Genomic DNA, 17,220 nt, shown 5'->3' on the forward strand with positions numbered 1-17,220 from the left:
GATGCATTATTTACTGCACTATTATTATCATTTATTGGCATACATTTTTGTTATCTGATGGTGGCTCAATTCTGGCCCTTGACCTCAGAGACAAAAAAACCTTCTCCTTTTTATCTTTGTTATTCACCTGTAAAATGAAAATTAGGAGGAAATAAAATTATTATTATTATACATTCAACAGTGTTCTCTGAATTTCTATGTCTTCCCCGATTTGCCAAGGAAAGTATCTGCACTCTTTCGTTATAAGTTTCGTCTCATTAAATTAAAGATTGTGACCAGATCCAGGGCTGCCGACTAATAAAAAATATTGGGGGGCGGCCATACTTGGGTCTTGCCCCGGGAAATTTTATAAATAGTGAGTTTTAAAGTTTTTTAAGCATTTTAGAAGAGTCATACGATCAACATTGGAACCATGAAAACTCGACTCTCGATACCTCGACACTCCGGGGTAAATTGACACATCTTTTCCTCCCCCCATAACGAATTTTTCGGGGGTTCTGGCCCCCTCAGGCCCCATGGAGTGCAGGGGCCACTGACCAGGTCCTCACCACGCGAGATCGGCGATGGCGAAAAGTCGGCATTCCTTATTTTTCGTCGCCCTCTGGTGTTATTTTACCCGTACATTGATTGAGCGGCATGTTTCTCCCATGCAGGATTTCCCGCAGGAGCAAATCTACTCGTATAAATCTCGCGGGATTGTTTCCTTCGGCCCAGGTAAAACATTCCTCCTCTTGGGCACACAATTATACTTACTGACCTCGTCATATTTTTACGCATATCGATGGCTAAGGTCTAACAACATGTATCTCAAAATTTGTATAGTTTGAGACAGGTATCTTAAAAAAAAAAGTGTAATGACATTTAAAAAATAAAATTCAAGCAAAAAATTCTTTGTTTGCATATGTATGCTTCTTTTTCAGTTTTATGAATTTTTTGCTTTTAATTTCAGCGAAAAATTAAAAATATAAATCGTTTCTTTTGATCTCCTGAAAAGTAGCTATTTTTAGATACGTGTTGTTAGAACTTAGCCATCTATAACTCCATTCTTAATTTTGCGTATGTGGAAGAGCACTTGTATTTTTACTCCCAGTAAATGATGATACGTTATGGATTGTAACTGAAAAATAGTACCGACTTTTTGACCAATAATTTCCTTCATTAATCAAAATCACTGGTATCGATAAAGTCCTCTTATAGAATAATGGCAATAACATGAAAGGCTTTTTTATGTGAAAAGAGTTTCCCGAACGTATATTTCTAACAAGTTATTTCTCATTAACACGGAAATTGAATATTCCCGCTTAAGCGAGTTAATTAGCTAAAATACGGTAAATTACTAACATACTATGGATATATAATTTTAACGGGAGAATTAGGTATAATTAACAGGATATGATATTCAAGAGGACATCAGACACGAACTGTCTCCAACGAGGACGCATGGAACCTCGTACAGGATAGTACCAATTTAGCCCATGAATTCTCTCTTGATTAGCAGGGCAGTTAATTACGCTAAAAGGCGAGCGAAGGGGCGCGAAAAAATGTCTTCTGAAAGGAGGATGAATGAATATTGGGTGAGATGATGAATGTTAGGCAGAGAGCATCGCGATAGCACTACTAGAAAACTTCATGATGGGGGCATCACGCGACGAATGTAAACAAAACACGATCAAGTCACGCAGCCGTCTCACGCGTGTGGAGGTATTAAAATGGCCGATATGCAAAGGCCTTCAGCTATCTTAACTCCAACAATGCAGAATTACAGTGAAGTTCACTAGGATTATCAAAGTTCCATCCCGATAAATAAGCATAAAAAATAGGGTTACCCCCTATGAAAAAATAGGGAACACAAAAAGCGAAAAAAATGACATTTTTTTCGGGAATAGTGGAAAAACTATGAAGTCCCAGAAAGCTGAGGAAAACATGGAAGCCAGAAGGCTAAACAATAATTCCAATAGATCTATGCTATACTCCGCAAGCCGCCCTAATAGGCTTAGGGCGGCGGGTGCTAGGACACGAGCTGTTTAAATAAAAATGAAAATGATTGAATACGAAGCAACTTCAGCAGGTAGCGCCTGAAACTACTGATTACATTATTTAGATTTAATTTAGATTTAAAAAATAAACAAAAATATTACACATACCGCTTTGCGCGGCTTTAGCGCAGGTTTGAGGCTCTCAACCAGTTATGGCTTCTTGGAAGTCCTTCTCCCTCGCGTTGCCATCCTTGATGGACCGCGAGGGCCCAACACCTTGTACCATGAGCCTCGGTATAATTTCCATGGGAATTAAAGAATCTGGATAGCGTAGCGGTCTGCGCAGTGGCCCGGAAAGCCAAAGGTCCGTGGTTCGATTCCCGATCCATGGTAATTTTTTCTCATGGAATCGTTGTATAGTATTTGCTCACTTTTGTGATACTGCATAAAAACTATTTCCAGCTAAAAATAACAAATTCCAAATATTATGCCTATATAATACATCGAAACATTAATATTAACTATCTAAATCAAAGATATTTCAATTGCGCTGAACACACGACCTCCATGTTGTTTTTTGAGCTAAAACACACAACTCTGGTTCTCACAAGTCGATGTCCAGTCCCAGCTTTACAATGCCATCGACGAGGAATCCAGGTATTCTCATGTCGTCGGACAACTCGATGCTTACGGAGCTCGGGAGATTGAAGATCTCATTCGCACGCTGCCGGCCAATGTACCTACTCTACACAACCATCAAAGAGAATATCATCAGATGTGCGAACAGAAACACATTCGACAACTCTTAATCGGAGAAGAGATCTGGGAGATCGCACACCATCGATAGCAGTTCCTCCGCCACCTACGCTCTTTGTCCAGCGCCGCCCCTGACCAGCTTCTACGTACGATCTAAATGCAGCGCCTGCCACCCCACGTTCCGGCAATCATTCAGCCACACGTACTTGCCCCGACCGTCACCGTAAACCGACTCGCCGCCATCGCTGACAAGATATCGGAGGTATCACCCGCATTTCCTGCCAACTTTACCCCTCAAGCTCTGTTCCAGCCACCAATCCACCAGCAGCCCTCGTCACTACTTCCACACCGGCCACAGCCGCTGCTGTCAATTCTACTGATTTAAAATCCACACCCCTCGACGACCTAACACGTCGGTTCGCCTCCATACGTTCAATGCTTCAGGATCTCACCCGTCGCCCTCGACACCGCAGCGTCACACCACCTCCTCGTCGTCTACCGACTCTACGAGGCCAGTGCCGGTACCACCGCAAATTTGGTAGTAGAGCCAAGAGGTGCTCGAATCCCTGCTCTTTTATATCAAACTTCAACGGCAGTAACCGACACTAATGGATGCGAGGGAATTCGTTTTCAACGGCCAGATGTTGAATAGAGGAAGCACCCGGGTCCAGCAGCAGCGTTGGCTGGTAATAGCTAATCCTAATTTTATCAAAATGATTCTTGAGGAAGAATATGACTTCAAACCACAGAACAAATATTTTTGGCATACAAAATTATGCACAAAATATTTTGTTAATTCCTCAGCTGTAGATTAAAACAGAAATGGTGAACCTTTTAGTAAGACTGAACTATGAAGTACAAATTACTTATATTCCTTAGTAGGAGATTCGAAACAAATTGACCGAAGGGTGAACCTTTTTGGTCTACTCATCTATAGAAATTGAGGAAATCTAATCCATTTATTTATAGGGTCCATGAAACAACCTCTGATAACTGAGGAAGCAGTTAGAATGATATGATTTTCTCCTCGGAACAAACTACTAACAACATTCATTGGTAACTATTTGCATTAAATACTGTAACTATTTTAGAGAAACCATTCAAGACTAATTCATTAAACAGAATTAATGGTCTACCAACAGCAATATCTCCTAAAACAAATTGAAATATACCTGGATCCACAATTAACACTTTTTTACTCACAGCACTGATTTTATGAAAGAAAGCTGCAACTATGCTGCCATAGTGCCAACCTGGATGAAAATCTGCGGTAATAGAGAACGATATTTCTCTTTCTTCTGGATTAACATAAGTATCAATAGATTTTAATGGAATTCATTTTTTTTAAATGGTCCAACTTAGAACAATGTTTTTATAATACATGTTGGTTTTTGATGCAATAGATTTAGTGAAACCAGTAACACAATATGACAAATCAGTTTTATCATCCTCACTTGAAGAAGTGAAGTTCAAATTTCTGACCTCCTAGGACTTGGTCTGCAAAAGCGATGGATAACTGGTTTGCGGATTTTGACGGTTTGACAGAAGATGTTAATGAATTAATGTAGAAGATTTCTCCATGTAGTCCTTGATCTTGTAGTCCATAATGACTTGCCATTTAAAATATTTAGTTTAAAGTTTATTTTGGAAACCTTTAGCGTACATATTTGTCTATGGGAAACTTCGATGGCACACATGTTCTACTTCTCCTTTTTCGGTAGAATATTGTTATTAAAATAAGAAGTGAATTCACTGGAAACAGCATACTTGAGAAGAAATGATTCTTATTTGGTATAAAAATTGTGCACAAGCATGCTCATTTTTCTCTTTTGTTATATCATTTACTTAAGTGAATATTTTTAGGTCTGTGACTCTTCGAATAATATTTTCCAGCCAGTTTCTTTTATTGACATGAAAGATGCAAAGAATATGTCAAATGTTACCCCCGAAAAATGTTTTTAAATGCATTTCAAAGGGCCTATCACCATCTGCCAAGTAAGCTTTCAATTGCCCACCTTTTCTCCAGCCACAATAATTATTAAGATTAGAGACCCTGCTGATTATAATAAACAGGAAAATACCCATTGTACCTTCATTAAGCAACTGGCGATGAAATGATACACCATTATGAGAAATTGCATATGCCACCCTCATCTGGAGTCTACCTATAAAAAGTTGACTCTTTCTGTCGATTTGTTTTGATTGTTTTGAATCTTCTACTGCGGAATAATCCGAAACTCATCGTTTACCGTTGAGTATACCTAAAAGGTTAATTCTTTCTATCCATTTGTTTTGAATAACCTACTGAATAATCATTCAAATTCACTGTTTACAGTTGAGTCTACCTTTAAGGTCGACTTTTTCTGTCGATTTGTTTTGTATCTCCTACTGAAGAATAATCCGAAATTCATCGTTTACTGCTGATTCATCGTATTTGTATTAAATGTTACGCAGAGGAATCAACCAAATCTAAAGTTAATAGTTGAGTCCACCGAAAAGGTTGCCTCTTTTGCCTCTGTCGAATATTTTGAATATTGTACTAAGGAATTGATAAAAACTTTGAGTCTACCAAAAACGTTGAATCTTTCTGTCGATTTATTTTGATTGCACTACTGAGGAATCACCTATTTGTTTATAGGCGACTATAAAAATTTAAGACATTAACTCAGATTAAACGCGCATATGTAAAGCTGCAATTCAACAGACTCATCAAGATTCACAGCCCAAACTGTGATAGGTGTGGATATTTGGCTTATCGGATGTAAAAGTAAAAAAAAAAAATTCAGCGGGAGGAAAAATCTGAAAACTTTGAAAAATCGATTAGTTTTCGAGATATATCGACTTGAATTAACATGGGAGCCTTATGGGACTAAAAATTTTTCGCTTTTATTTTGTAATTTTAAACGTCTGAGGAACATGATATTCAATGGACATAAATTAGATTTTTTGGTTCATTTTTTGGTATGGTTGCCATTGCGACGAATTGATATTTAGTATTTTTTATTATATTTGAACGTTTCCAATGCTTTTCTTATGGGAACATTTTAGGAATTTTTTTGACCAGCTTGCCGTAATTGTACGACAAATTCCTTGAAATATAAGGTGGAGGATTTTTTGGTTGATTTTTTAGCTATCTTGGAATTTTCATATGTCGAAACAATTCCGAGGAATAAACGATTTCGATTTTACATTGTCGTGATGGGCGAATTTTCAAACTCGGCTTTCGGCCTTGAGACATGTGCCATATGAGAATTTGGAATCTCCGTGAAAAACCGTAGAGGATGCTTCGCACCCTAACGATCTACCCTATTTTCCCCGTAACCCTCTTGGTTAATTCATAATTTAATTCCGAAAAATATCCTGCACGTGAAAAATTATTGTCGCCATTTTTTGTGGAGCATGCAATCTTGAATATCTTAGCAACCAATTAAGCTAGATGAATAAAATTTTCAGGGTAATACTTTTATCATAAAGGACAACTTTTGCAATGATAGCCATTTCACACGATTGATTCACGTGCGATTTATATCGATACCAATCTCCTTGAACACGCTTTATTCACTAATTACTTTGTTGTTAAGCAAGGTATGAATATAAAAGTCATATATAATAAAGCTGCTAATGTGTTTTATCCGACAAAAGTTACATCAAGCCGATCGAATAATTAGAATCGAAGTTATACTCGATCTATGAGTGCATTCGATATATCCCTTTATGAGACTTATTTTCATAGTTACGGGGATATAAATTTTTAATAATTTGGTAAGACGGAAAAGCTCTATGCACACATGTAAACAATTTTGATGGGTAACGATTCCTAATGAAAATATATCGATATGAAAATATATCGATAGGACTCATTTTCTCCTTTGCTATTGACCGTACCTCTCCAATATTTTCAGGGTAGTACCTGATTGGCAATATAGATGTTTCGTTATAATGAGGGCTCCATGGCAACCATAGTTTTCATTTTATATTGACATTTAATTTCAATGTAAAGTAAATGGGGATACACTCAAATCGTTTTATACAAGTTTCCCCTTTTACGTGATAAACAAAAATTTAAGGATATAATCCTTATTACTGAGGTCACAATTAGCAATGATAGACATTCCGCTTCATCCATTAACCAGCAAGAAAATCATATCGAAATTCCTTGAATTCGATATTTACCTAATATATTTTTTTATTTATAGAGGCAGCGGACTTAAACTCTTGCTGAAAGATAAAATTAGTTTTCATTTTATATCGATATCTATAATCAAGGCAAAGGAAAGGGGAAAAACCTCAAATCCTTCTCAATAAGATTCTATTTATGGGAGCTGAACAAATTTTTAATGGTATAATCCTTATCATGGAGTTCACATTTGTGAATGATGGGCGCTCCAAATAATCAATTTTTCTGCGAGTAACATCAGATCGACCTTCTTTGGATACGACTTTTCGCTAATAACTTTTTCATTTCATGAGATACAAGGCTCAATCTCACATTGAATGTTAATATTAGGTTACCCAATCAAATAAATGTTAAATCTAGCAAATACTGGTAATGTAATCAAAGTTATGGCCGATAACATGGTACACTAGGTAGTTGCACATAGCAGCATAACTTTTAAGGCGACGGAAATGAAATTTATACTGCGTACTTAGACAACAATATATTAATGCTACATATCATTTATAATTACCCATATTGCTTGAGTGTTAAGATATATTGATTAAAAATACATCGTTACCATCAAGTATCTCCTATAGTATTATAGGCACGTATTTTAATTTAACAGATTATCATAAGGCATATCATATCAATGTTTAAAAAATAATCGTCCTAATGGTCTGGGCCTTTTTCTGTATTCATATAATAACGATACCTATTTTCAGTGTAAAGTAAATGGAAGGAGGAACCTGCGCTTCGAAATACTGCTTTCATTAGTTAGATTAACTTGATAACAACGAGTTATTATCGCTAAATTAGTCATTCATAAAAATTAAAAGTAATGCTAAATCAATCAAAATAGCTGTACAATGCATGAATTTTACTTAAAATGGAATAATCTAGTGATATGAAGAATGGCTGTTATATTGACTCTTAGGTATGGGAAGAATTTAAGTACTTTCTCTGGAAATACAGTAAAGCTTTATAACTACATCATTTGTGATGAATAAAATGAACTTAACTAATGAGACCTTTTGCTCTGTTAATTTCAACCTAATTTGGAAAAATGGTTTATTTATAATTGCTGACCACCAACTCGACAACGCTGCCAACATATCGTAGTTTCACACCGGTTCAGCACCTTTGTTTGTTTACGTTACCTCGTAGAGTTACGTTGCATTGTGACAATATTACTCGTTTTATTATCCCTTTTACTTAGCCTTAAGTTATTAAATATACCTTTGGGCTGAAGTGATGGCGTCATTATGCCGATTTAAAGGCAAATTTGTGTCTGAAGGTAAAGGTAAGAGCTTGGATTATTTGAGGAAACGAAATGTGGCCGAAAGTGAATCCATCAATTCCATCGAAGCGATTACAACGAGTGCATCTGTTGAAGGATACCGAATTGTCGACGTGCATTTTTAATGTCTTAAGAAATTTTTGCAATATTTCCCAACATAAAGTGTCCATCATTGTTTAAATAATCAATGTTTATGTCTTGATTTATGAAGATTTAAGTCCCTGTCGAATGACTGACACAAAGCTCTTTAATGTTTATTTCTTTGTAGATTTTCCATTCAATAGCCTCATCCATACTATTAATAAGGAGTTGATTAATGAAAATTAGAAACTAATGTGTCAGTTATAACCCAAATGTAATTCGAATCATTAGTATCAGGATAATTAAATAACACTTGTTCCTAGTGCCGAAGTTTCAGTAAATTTGGAAGGCTGGCATTGCAACTTCTACGGACTCACTTATGACAGCTGCCATCGATTGTTCAGGAATGCATCCTAATTTTTATCCTCCTGCAATGACTTCATGAATAGGTAAATGTATTTACTGTTGTTTTTTCAAATTATGCTAATTGGACCTTTGGAAAACGCATCAAAGTAAATTGTTTGGTCAGTGAAAAAGGAAGTACTCTTGTCTATTTTATTTTATACTTTCGAAGAATTACATGGGTGAATATTCGATTAATTAGTACGTTCGCGAAGTTATATTTCGAAATACTACATAGTCGGTACCCAACAGCAATATACTTATCTCGTGGTACATTCATTTACCTGTACACCTTATTCTAGATATTTAATATCAATTAAACTGATGATTAAATACATAATGCGCTAGATTTTCTACTTTACGCTTAGAAATTCTATTTAAATAAGTATTTTCTACAAGTTGAAAACGATGCATATTTTTCGAAATAAACGTAAAACAATTTGAAGTAGTATTCAGAAGAACAGATAAACTATCGCAAGTCTCATTATATTCTATCATTTTCGCTTTTGAAGCGATACGCCGACAATTTCAAGGGATGTATTGAATTCCGGTCATGATTATTCGCATGTTTAATAAAATGTATTCGCATATAGGAATTACTTTAACAACCAGCACTGTAAATTTTATATTTCGGTGTATAGCACGTTTCGAGATGAACTGAATATTCGTTTAATGAATACGTAGAAAAATGACTCCGAAAAATCCAATTCACTGGAATTATGCAGCGGTCGACAGGTGCAATATCGCTCTTCATATTTCACCTCCGTATATTTGCAACGTTGCCACTACCTCCGCCGTATAATGGCGGCTCGCTCTGCAGAAAACCGGAAGTATGTTCTTTAAACTTAAATACTGGCGCTAACATATCGGTAACCCCTTCTAAAAAAATACATATATTAAGCATCGATGTCTATTCTATGCTGTTCTAATTTTTCAACGATATATTTCGGGCCAAATTTGAGATAAAAAATGTTTTACAAGGGAAGGTCATCATTCTCCCATAAAGACAATGTATTTCAAGGTAGAAATCCGTCATTTTCAAATCCATAAATCTTTCTTAAATGGCCGATGACATAGTTATATTTTTTCACTGTTCGATAGAAGAAATAATGAGCAACAACATATGTCAAAATAAGGGGAGGTTTTCGGGCATGTTTGAAATGATGGTTCCTCCTTAATTCACATTTTCGAAGTAGTTGCTAAGGCGGGATGTGATTGTTGAAGCCTGGTTATCCAACTCCGATTCACCTATAGTCCAGGAAATGAAGCATTTTGGCTTGCAATTTTTTCAAACTGAATCGATTTTCTTGAAATTTTCACAATAAGTAGGGAATATACCAAGAATCAAAATCTATATAATGCCGACGGGCGCTTTTACCCTGGGGGTGGTTTCCACCCCATCTCGGGGGTGAAAAATATTAATTATATTTTGACTACAGGAATCAATAGAAAAATAAATTTTAAGAATAAAATGTTCTTTCCATTTTTTGCGTACAATTAATATTTTTCGAGTTATTTGCGATTGTAAGTAACAGTTTTTTGACGAAAAAATCAACGATTTTAATCGATTGTAGACAAATAACTTGAAAAGTATTAATTTTATTAGAAAATTGTGAATTACAAAACTGTAGCTTGCAAAAAATTAAATAAAAATAAAAATCTTATTTTATATGTCCTTTATGACCAATTCGGACCGAGCTACAACTTGTTGATGGTTATCTATTGTTTGTCATACGCTAAATTTGAAAGATTCAATACCAAATAGCGGGAAAAATGTAATTTTCGAGGAAAAATTATGTAATCTGTTTAAAAGTGTTTTTAAAAAACTTTCCTATTATGAGAAAAAATATTTTTTATCATGAAATTTGAGCGAGTTATGATTAAAAATAAGATCAGTCCCTAATTTGTTGTACGAAAAAATCAGTGAAAACAACTCCTTATTACCACACTAGACAAAATTGATCAATGCCCTTCAGTATTTCTCTTTATTTAAGTATTGATAATTGATCCTAGAAGTTTTTTTAATTTACAACTCTAAATTTTTAAAAAATTGGAGGAAAAAGTGAAAAGTCATTTTTTACAATTTCGTTAAAAATGCTCTTTTTTTCAAAATAACTCCAAAAAAACTGGAGATATGAAAAAAATTCCAGAGTAATAAATTGTAGGTTTTTTATTTTCAAATATTTTGGTGTGTTTTAATTTTCTATGCAATAAATATTTGGTGAGATATTGATAATTAAAACCTCTATTTCCAAGGGAGCTCCACCTTATTTAAACCCTTAAATCCCTCCCCTTTCAAAATTAATGACTCGAAAAAAATTGAATTCACATGACCTTGTAGTCAGTAAAAACCCTACAACATACAATTTAAATGAACTATCTATCATAAAAAATAATGGAGCTATGTTTGAAATACCAATAAAATTTATTTTCGAAAAATTCGAAATCCACAATTCAGAGCATAATATTCCTCATAATCAGCATATCCTTTGTGTACTTTACGTTAGAAGCTAACGATACACTCAAACTTGCTACAAAATAAACACACATACCCATAAGATGTATATATACATACACATATGTGAGTATGTGAGCTCTCGCTTACAGTGACCTGTGAGCATGCATGTGGTGGGAAGACTGGAAGCCATACAGTCACCGTTTGATTGTGTTTCATGTAATGTACATTTATTTGTTTATGTTACCATGACGAAGTTTGTTCTGTTTATCCTATTGTTATATCTTTTCTGTGCTGTGATTAAAATCATGAGAGAAAAAAGTGAATACATAATAAAAGAAGTAAGAAAGTGAATAAGAAGATACAATGTGATAAATAATTTTTATTTTTAGGGTAAATAATTTTTTTTTACATCAACCCCCAATAAGGGTTGATTATTATGGGTTGAAACGCCTTAAAATTATTTTCCAAACAAAAAAAAATAATTATACAAATAATTTAAACTAAATTTTACCCGTATTTAGCTTTAAAATATTATTTTTTAAGTTTTAGCTTTTAGGGGTAGTTTTCACCCCTAAAAAATAAAAGGCGCCCTTCGGCATAATATAGATTTTGAAGAAAGGGGTATGATTAGTCAAATCCCAAATATTTATGCAAATCGATTCGGTTTGAAAAAAAATTCAAAGGAGGTATGATCAGTACAAAAACACAAATTTTTATGCAAATCGATTCAGTTTGAAAACTCTTTTTTACATTAACCCCCAATAAGGGTTGATTATTATGAGTTGAAACACCTTAAAATTATTTTCCAAACAAAAAAAATTATTATACATATAATTTAAACTAAATTTTACACGTATTTAGCTTTAAAAAATAATTTTTTAAGTTTCAGCTTTTAGGGGTAGTTTTCACCCCTAAAAAATAAAAAGCGCCCTTCGGCATGATATAGATTTTGAAGTAGGGGGTATAATTAGTCTAATCCCAAATTTTGGTGCAAATCGATTCAGTTTGAAAAAATTGCAAGGTTTTTCACTTTTATGAGCTTCATTTCCTGGACTACTAACGGAACTAATTCATTATTTGGGTGTAAATATTGACTAATATTTTTAATTTGAACGCTGCTTGCTCGCGTAACACTAATTCAAGTTACGAAATGACTAATTTAACGCAGTTTTCAATAAGTCCTCCTCTGTGGAATGGCTTTCAAAGCGATCTACAGAATTGCATGCATCGTAAGTATTATTTATCAGTTTTAGATGAAAATTCATGATGGACTTCTAAGATAAAAGCGTTTGTAATTTTAACAACCTAATTCCATCATAACAATAACTTAAGTTCTTCAGCATACTTATGCCTTTGCTTTATGCCTATTTTTAATTTGTTTAACAACGCTGAAATTTTATGCTAACGGTGACCATTTCCTCGCGTAATTCATGGTTTACAAATGTTTAACACGGGAATTGTATGGGATTCAAGTAATCGGGAACGATGTCTAATGAAGGTCGCGTAAAGCGTCACAAAAAAAAATCCCATAGCCAAAAATTGAATATTCCCGGAAAAGACAATTTACTGTGAATTATGTAATGATTATGAAAATATCTTGCGCGTCTGGTCGTGAATACCGTCTAACGCTGATTTGCGTTCGTGGCGCCAACTACATATAATAGATCCTCAGTTTTTGGGATTATGTCTTCGAAATGAACTTAAGCAGCTGGGCATTGATTAGTTGGTATCAGTCGGTTTATTTAAAAAATCTGTTTTAATTTGTTTAAGTTTATTGGGTTCAAACCCTCATAATCAGAAATAGAGAAGCTACAATCCTAGGGTAAGGGCTAAAATACGAAAAATCGGCGATATTTCGCAAATTCATGCGTCACTGATTTTATATTTCTCACAATTACGTAAATATTCAATTCAAAACGTTCCCTCAACGCTTATATCATCGTGGTAACTAAGACGACCTTAAGTATTGCTGAGGGCGAATGAGCGTGTTGTTCGTCCATTCCGCCCATTTCAACGACATTTGAGTGTTCTTTTTTCGCTTTTTAAGCAACTTATGGACCCAATAATTGAATACACGTGACACAAATATGTTACCACCCCCCTCCAAAACCTGCTTGATGAATTCAAGCGCCCATCGACTCGTTGTTTTATAAATGTACGTCATGTCCATACATACAATTACTCAATTAACAGGTTCCTTTCAATTAAATGGTAACTTTTTTCATTATAACCTATCGTTTATTACCCGCCAGTGGTTTATCATCGCTTGTGTGTTGGTCCTGTGTACTTGCAAGTAGTTGTGCATTTTTCCGTTTTGGCGCTGCTGTCGGGTATACCGAATGGTTTTACTCTTTCTCCACTCGTTTACTCACCTTGAATATGCAGCGAGCGCATGGGATCCGGTGCAGAAAGACTTAATTCGCGAACTGAATAAAATACAAAGGAGGGCTGCGCGGTTCGTCAAAAACTGCTACGGGCGTACAGACAGCGTTACTCAGATGTTAAGCGAATTAGGCTGGGAGCCGCTGGCGACTCGGAGGCTGCGCGCTAGGCTTAGATTGCTTGAACAATTGAGAATGGATTATCTTTAAAAGCGACACAGAGAACATAATATAAAAGCCACACTATATTTCCAGGTCCGATAGAAGCGATAAATTAAGAGAGATGTTTTGCCGAACGGATAGATATGGGAATTCGTTTTTCTCCCGATCCATAAAGGACTTTAATAAATGCTAGTCCCAACTTCGTAGAGCACTTCATTTTTATGCGTAGACGGCTGGTGTCCTAACACCCCCTTCCACACGCATTTTAGGCGGCTTGCGGGGTATTATGTAGATGTACTCTTTCTCCTTTTGGAACGACTCGTAAATGACAGCGCACCTCTTTTCGCCGTGTGTGCTTCCGTTTACTGGACCTCGGATCTCCGCGGGGGCCTGATATGGCGTCCTAATTACATTTTGTTTCCATCGTTTTTGATTTATTCTTTTATAGTTTTATTGAGTTTGAATTTTATAACTGGTCGCCGTGCATTATTGGTACAAAAGGTATTTAGTTTAAAATAAGTAAACATTCATACAGGTTTTAATTAAAATAAAACAGCTAAATAAGAACAGCGAACTCAATTCGATGTGCACTCTATTGCCGTTAAGTTTCAAGAACCCACTTAAGAATTCTTCTCTCTCCGAAGTCCTTGGAATATTCTAAAAATATTTAATTTAGGCTATTCGAAATAACCTTCTTGGATTAAAGGAACAGTCAGTACAAAAAAATTATGTATAGTGTAGGAAAGTACTTCATCAAAGCATATTCCCCTCAGGACGACGTGAGGAGGGTAATGTTTTGGTCCGCAATAATTTTATACGAATATTTCTAGAGCAAGAAAGGTTTTCGTGGGCGTGCAAATCAATGCCGCAGTAAGAAGAAATTGGATGAGAAGGCATTTGAAGACGATGCCATTTCTATCATCACATTTGAACTTCTGTGAAGATCATTTCAAGCAAGTGCAAGTATCTGTCTTTATTTTTCCTCAGTTTCCAGCCAGGATTCGGCTGTCTCCTGGGTGTTTCATTTTTCTTGTAGTTTCTTGGAGCTAAAGACAATCGCTTTTTAAATTTTTTTAATGAGCCATGGCATAGTTAATTAGGGTAGTTAGGGATTAGGGATGTGGGTAGGGTTTAGGGCACATTTTGGATAAAGGTATTTTGGTTTAATAGGAATGTCGTAGTCCCAGAGATTTTCTAACAGAGGGTTATTAGTAGCAGCGAATGATCTTTCAAATCTTTTCAAGGGCGATTTCAGGTAAGTTAAAATTGGGCATAGTTGGAAATATTTCCTGATATTTTTGTTGCTCATAAACCATGGCGCGTTTGTTATTTTTCGGATGATTTTGTTTTCGGCGACCTGAATTTTCTAAAGATGAGATGGCGCTGCATGTAGCCAAGCCGGTGATGCGAATGTGAGGGTGGGTTTTATCGTTGAATTATATAGCAGAAGTTTGGTTTTGATTGATAGAGGCGAACTCTTCCTTAATAAGGGGTGGAGGGACATGCTGATTCCTGAGACCTTTTGTACGGCAGACTGGATGTGGGTGGACCAGGTGAGTTTGTTGTCAAGTAGAACTCCGAGATATTTAATTGTTTGGCATATGGGAATTGTTTTATTTCGGAAATAAATGCGATTACCTTCGCCGACTTTTCTTCTTTTGTTGAAGACTAGATGTGAGCATTTGGTTGCGTTGATTGATATCTTCCAGTTATCTGCCCATTCTTCATAGTTGTCGATGTGGTCTTGAAGTCGGTCCGCTATTCGTTCCGGGTCGGCACCCTGAGCCAATATGGTGATGTCATCAGCGTAAAGGAATAATTTGGTTTCAGGATAGGTAGGGGTATCATTCACATATAAGTTAAAGAGAGCGGGGGAGAGTATGGCTCCTTATGGGACGCCAGAGGTTATGGAATAAAAGGAAGAGGAAGCGGAATTTATTTGGACATAAAAGGTTCGGTCTGAGACAAAGGACTGTAGGATTTTTAGAAGGTAGGTTGCGATTGGAAGTAAGGAAAGCTTGTATATTAGGCCCAGAGTCCAGACCCGGTCGAATGCTGCTTCATGATCTAAGAAGACGGCATGAGTTATCATTTTGTTATTGAAACCGGCGATGATTGATTCGGTGAGTCGGACTATTTGATGGCTGGTGGAAGTCTTCGAGCGAAATCCTGTTTGTTCCGGCTTGATTATGTCTTGCTCGATGAGAATGTTCTTCAGTCGGTAGCGATGTACTGCTTCGAAAAGTTTCCCCATGGTGTTTAGAAGACTAATTGGCCGATAAGACGAGGGCTTGGAAGTTGGTTTATTTGGTTTTGGCAACATTATTATCTTGGCGAACTTCCAAGTTGTAGGGAAATATGAAATTTTGACCAGAAAGTTGAATAATTTGGACAGTAGATCGATGATGGGGTTTGACAGATTTTTTAAGAGCCTGTTTGTGATTTCATCTGGTCCAGGAGCCGATTTTCGCTTAAGATTTTTGATGGTAACTTTGACTTCGGCAAGAGTGATTTGATGTGGTTCAGACAGCGGGCAGTATTGTAGACTCAGCCAGGCTTCAGTGCACTCTTTTTCTTTTTCTGATTGTAGGTCGTTTGTGAATCGGAGTTCTAGCTGCTTTGCAAAAAGTTCTGCCTTTTCAGTGTTCGTTATGGCGCGACCGTCTGGAGATTCTAATGCAGGAATCTGTCTTCTCGGTTTACGCAGAGCTTTGGAAACCGGCCAAAAGGTACCGTCGTCGCTGCGGGGTAGTTTGACTTTTTGATCCCAGCATTTCTGGCGATGTATCTGTAACATACGTTGTACTTTGTTCCGAAGCGCGTTGAAAAGTTGACGATCTTCACGCAGCCGGGTGCGCTGCCAGATTTTTCTTGCTGTATTTCTCCGCGTGATGGTCTGCAGAATTTCCTCCGGTATAGCATCTGGAAGAGTTTCCGGTGGTGGTGAGTAGGTGGCTTCTATTTCTGCTGTCTTTATAAGGGAGGTGATTTGCTGAATTAGATGGTCAGCATCGCCCCTGCATTCTAAAGGAATGTCTTGCAGCTGGTGACAGTTGTCCCCAAGAAATGTGCAAATTTGCTGTAATTTACACCCTTCTTCGATGCTGTTGATTTGTGAGCCGGTGAGCAATTAATTGTGAAAAGGACAGGTAGGAGGAAGGAAGAAGTGTCTAGGGTTATTGGGAGGCTGGTTTGGGGAAGGTTTAAGGTAAAAGAAATACCTAGGATATCAGAGGTTGCTTGCGGAGTGAAATGGGTTGGAGTACTGGGAGCGAGGACGTTAAGGTTTCTGGTTTTTTGAAGTTGTTGTAGCATTAATCCGGCTCTGTTTGACGAATAGAGTGTTTGCATGGGTGAGGAATAAGCATGAAACCCTTTCCATTTAGTGCATACATGTTTGAAGTTCACATATGTTTAATGAAAATTCCATGTGTTTTGTTATTAATTAATTATTTAAGTTTTAATAACTTTTGTTTTAGTATCGAAATTCTGGAGGGTAAAACGACCTGTAATTGGCTATTCGTTACGTGACGTCATCCCCCATAGTA

Source organism: Ischnura elegans, chromosome 10 (assembly GCF_921293095.1).
Source record: "Ischnura elegans chromosome 10, ioIscEleg1.1, whole genome shotgun sequence".
In the NCBI taxonomy this organism is placed as follows: Eukaryota; Metazoa; Arthropoda; class Insecta; order Odonata; family Coenagrionidae; genus Ischnura; species Ischnura elegans.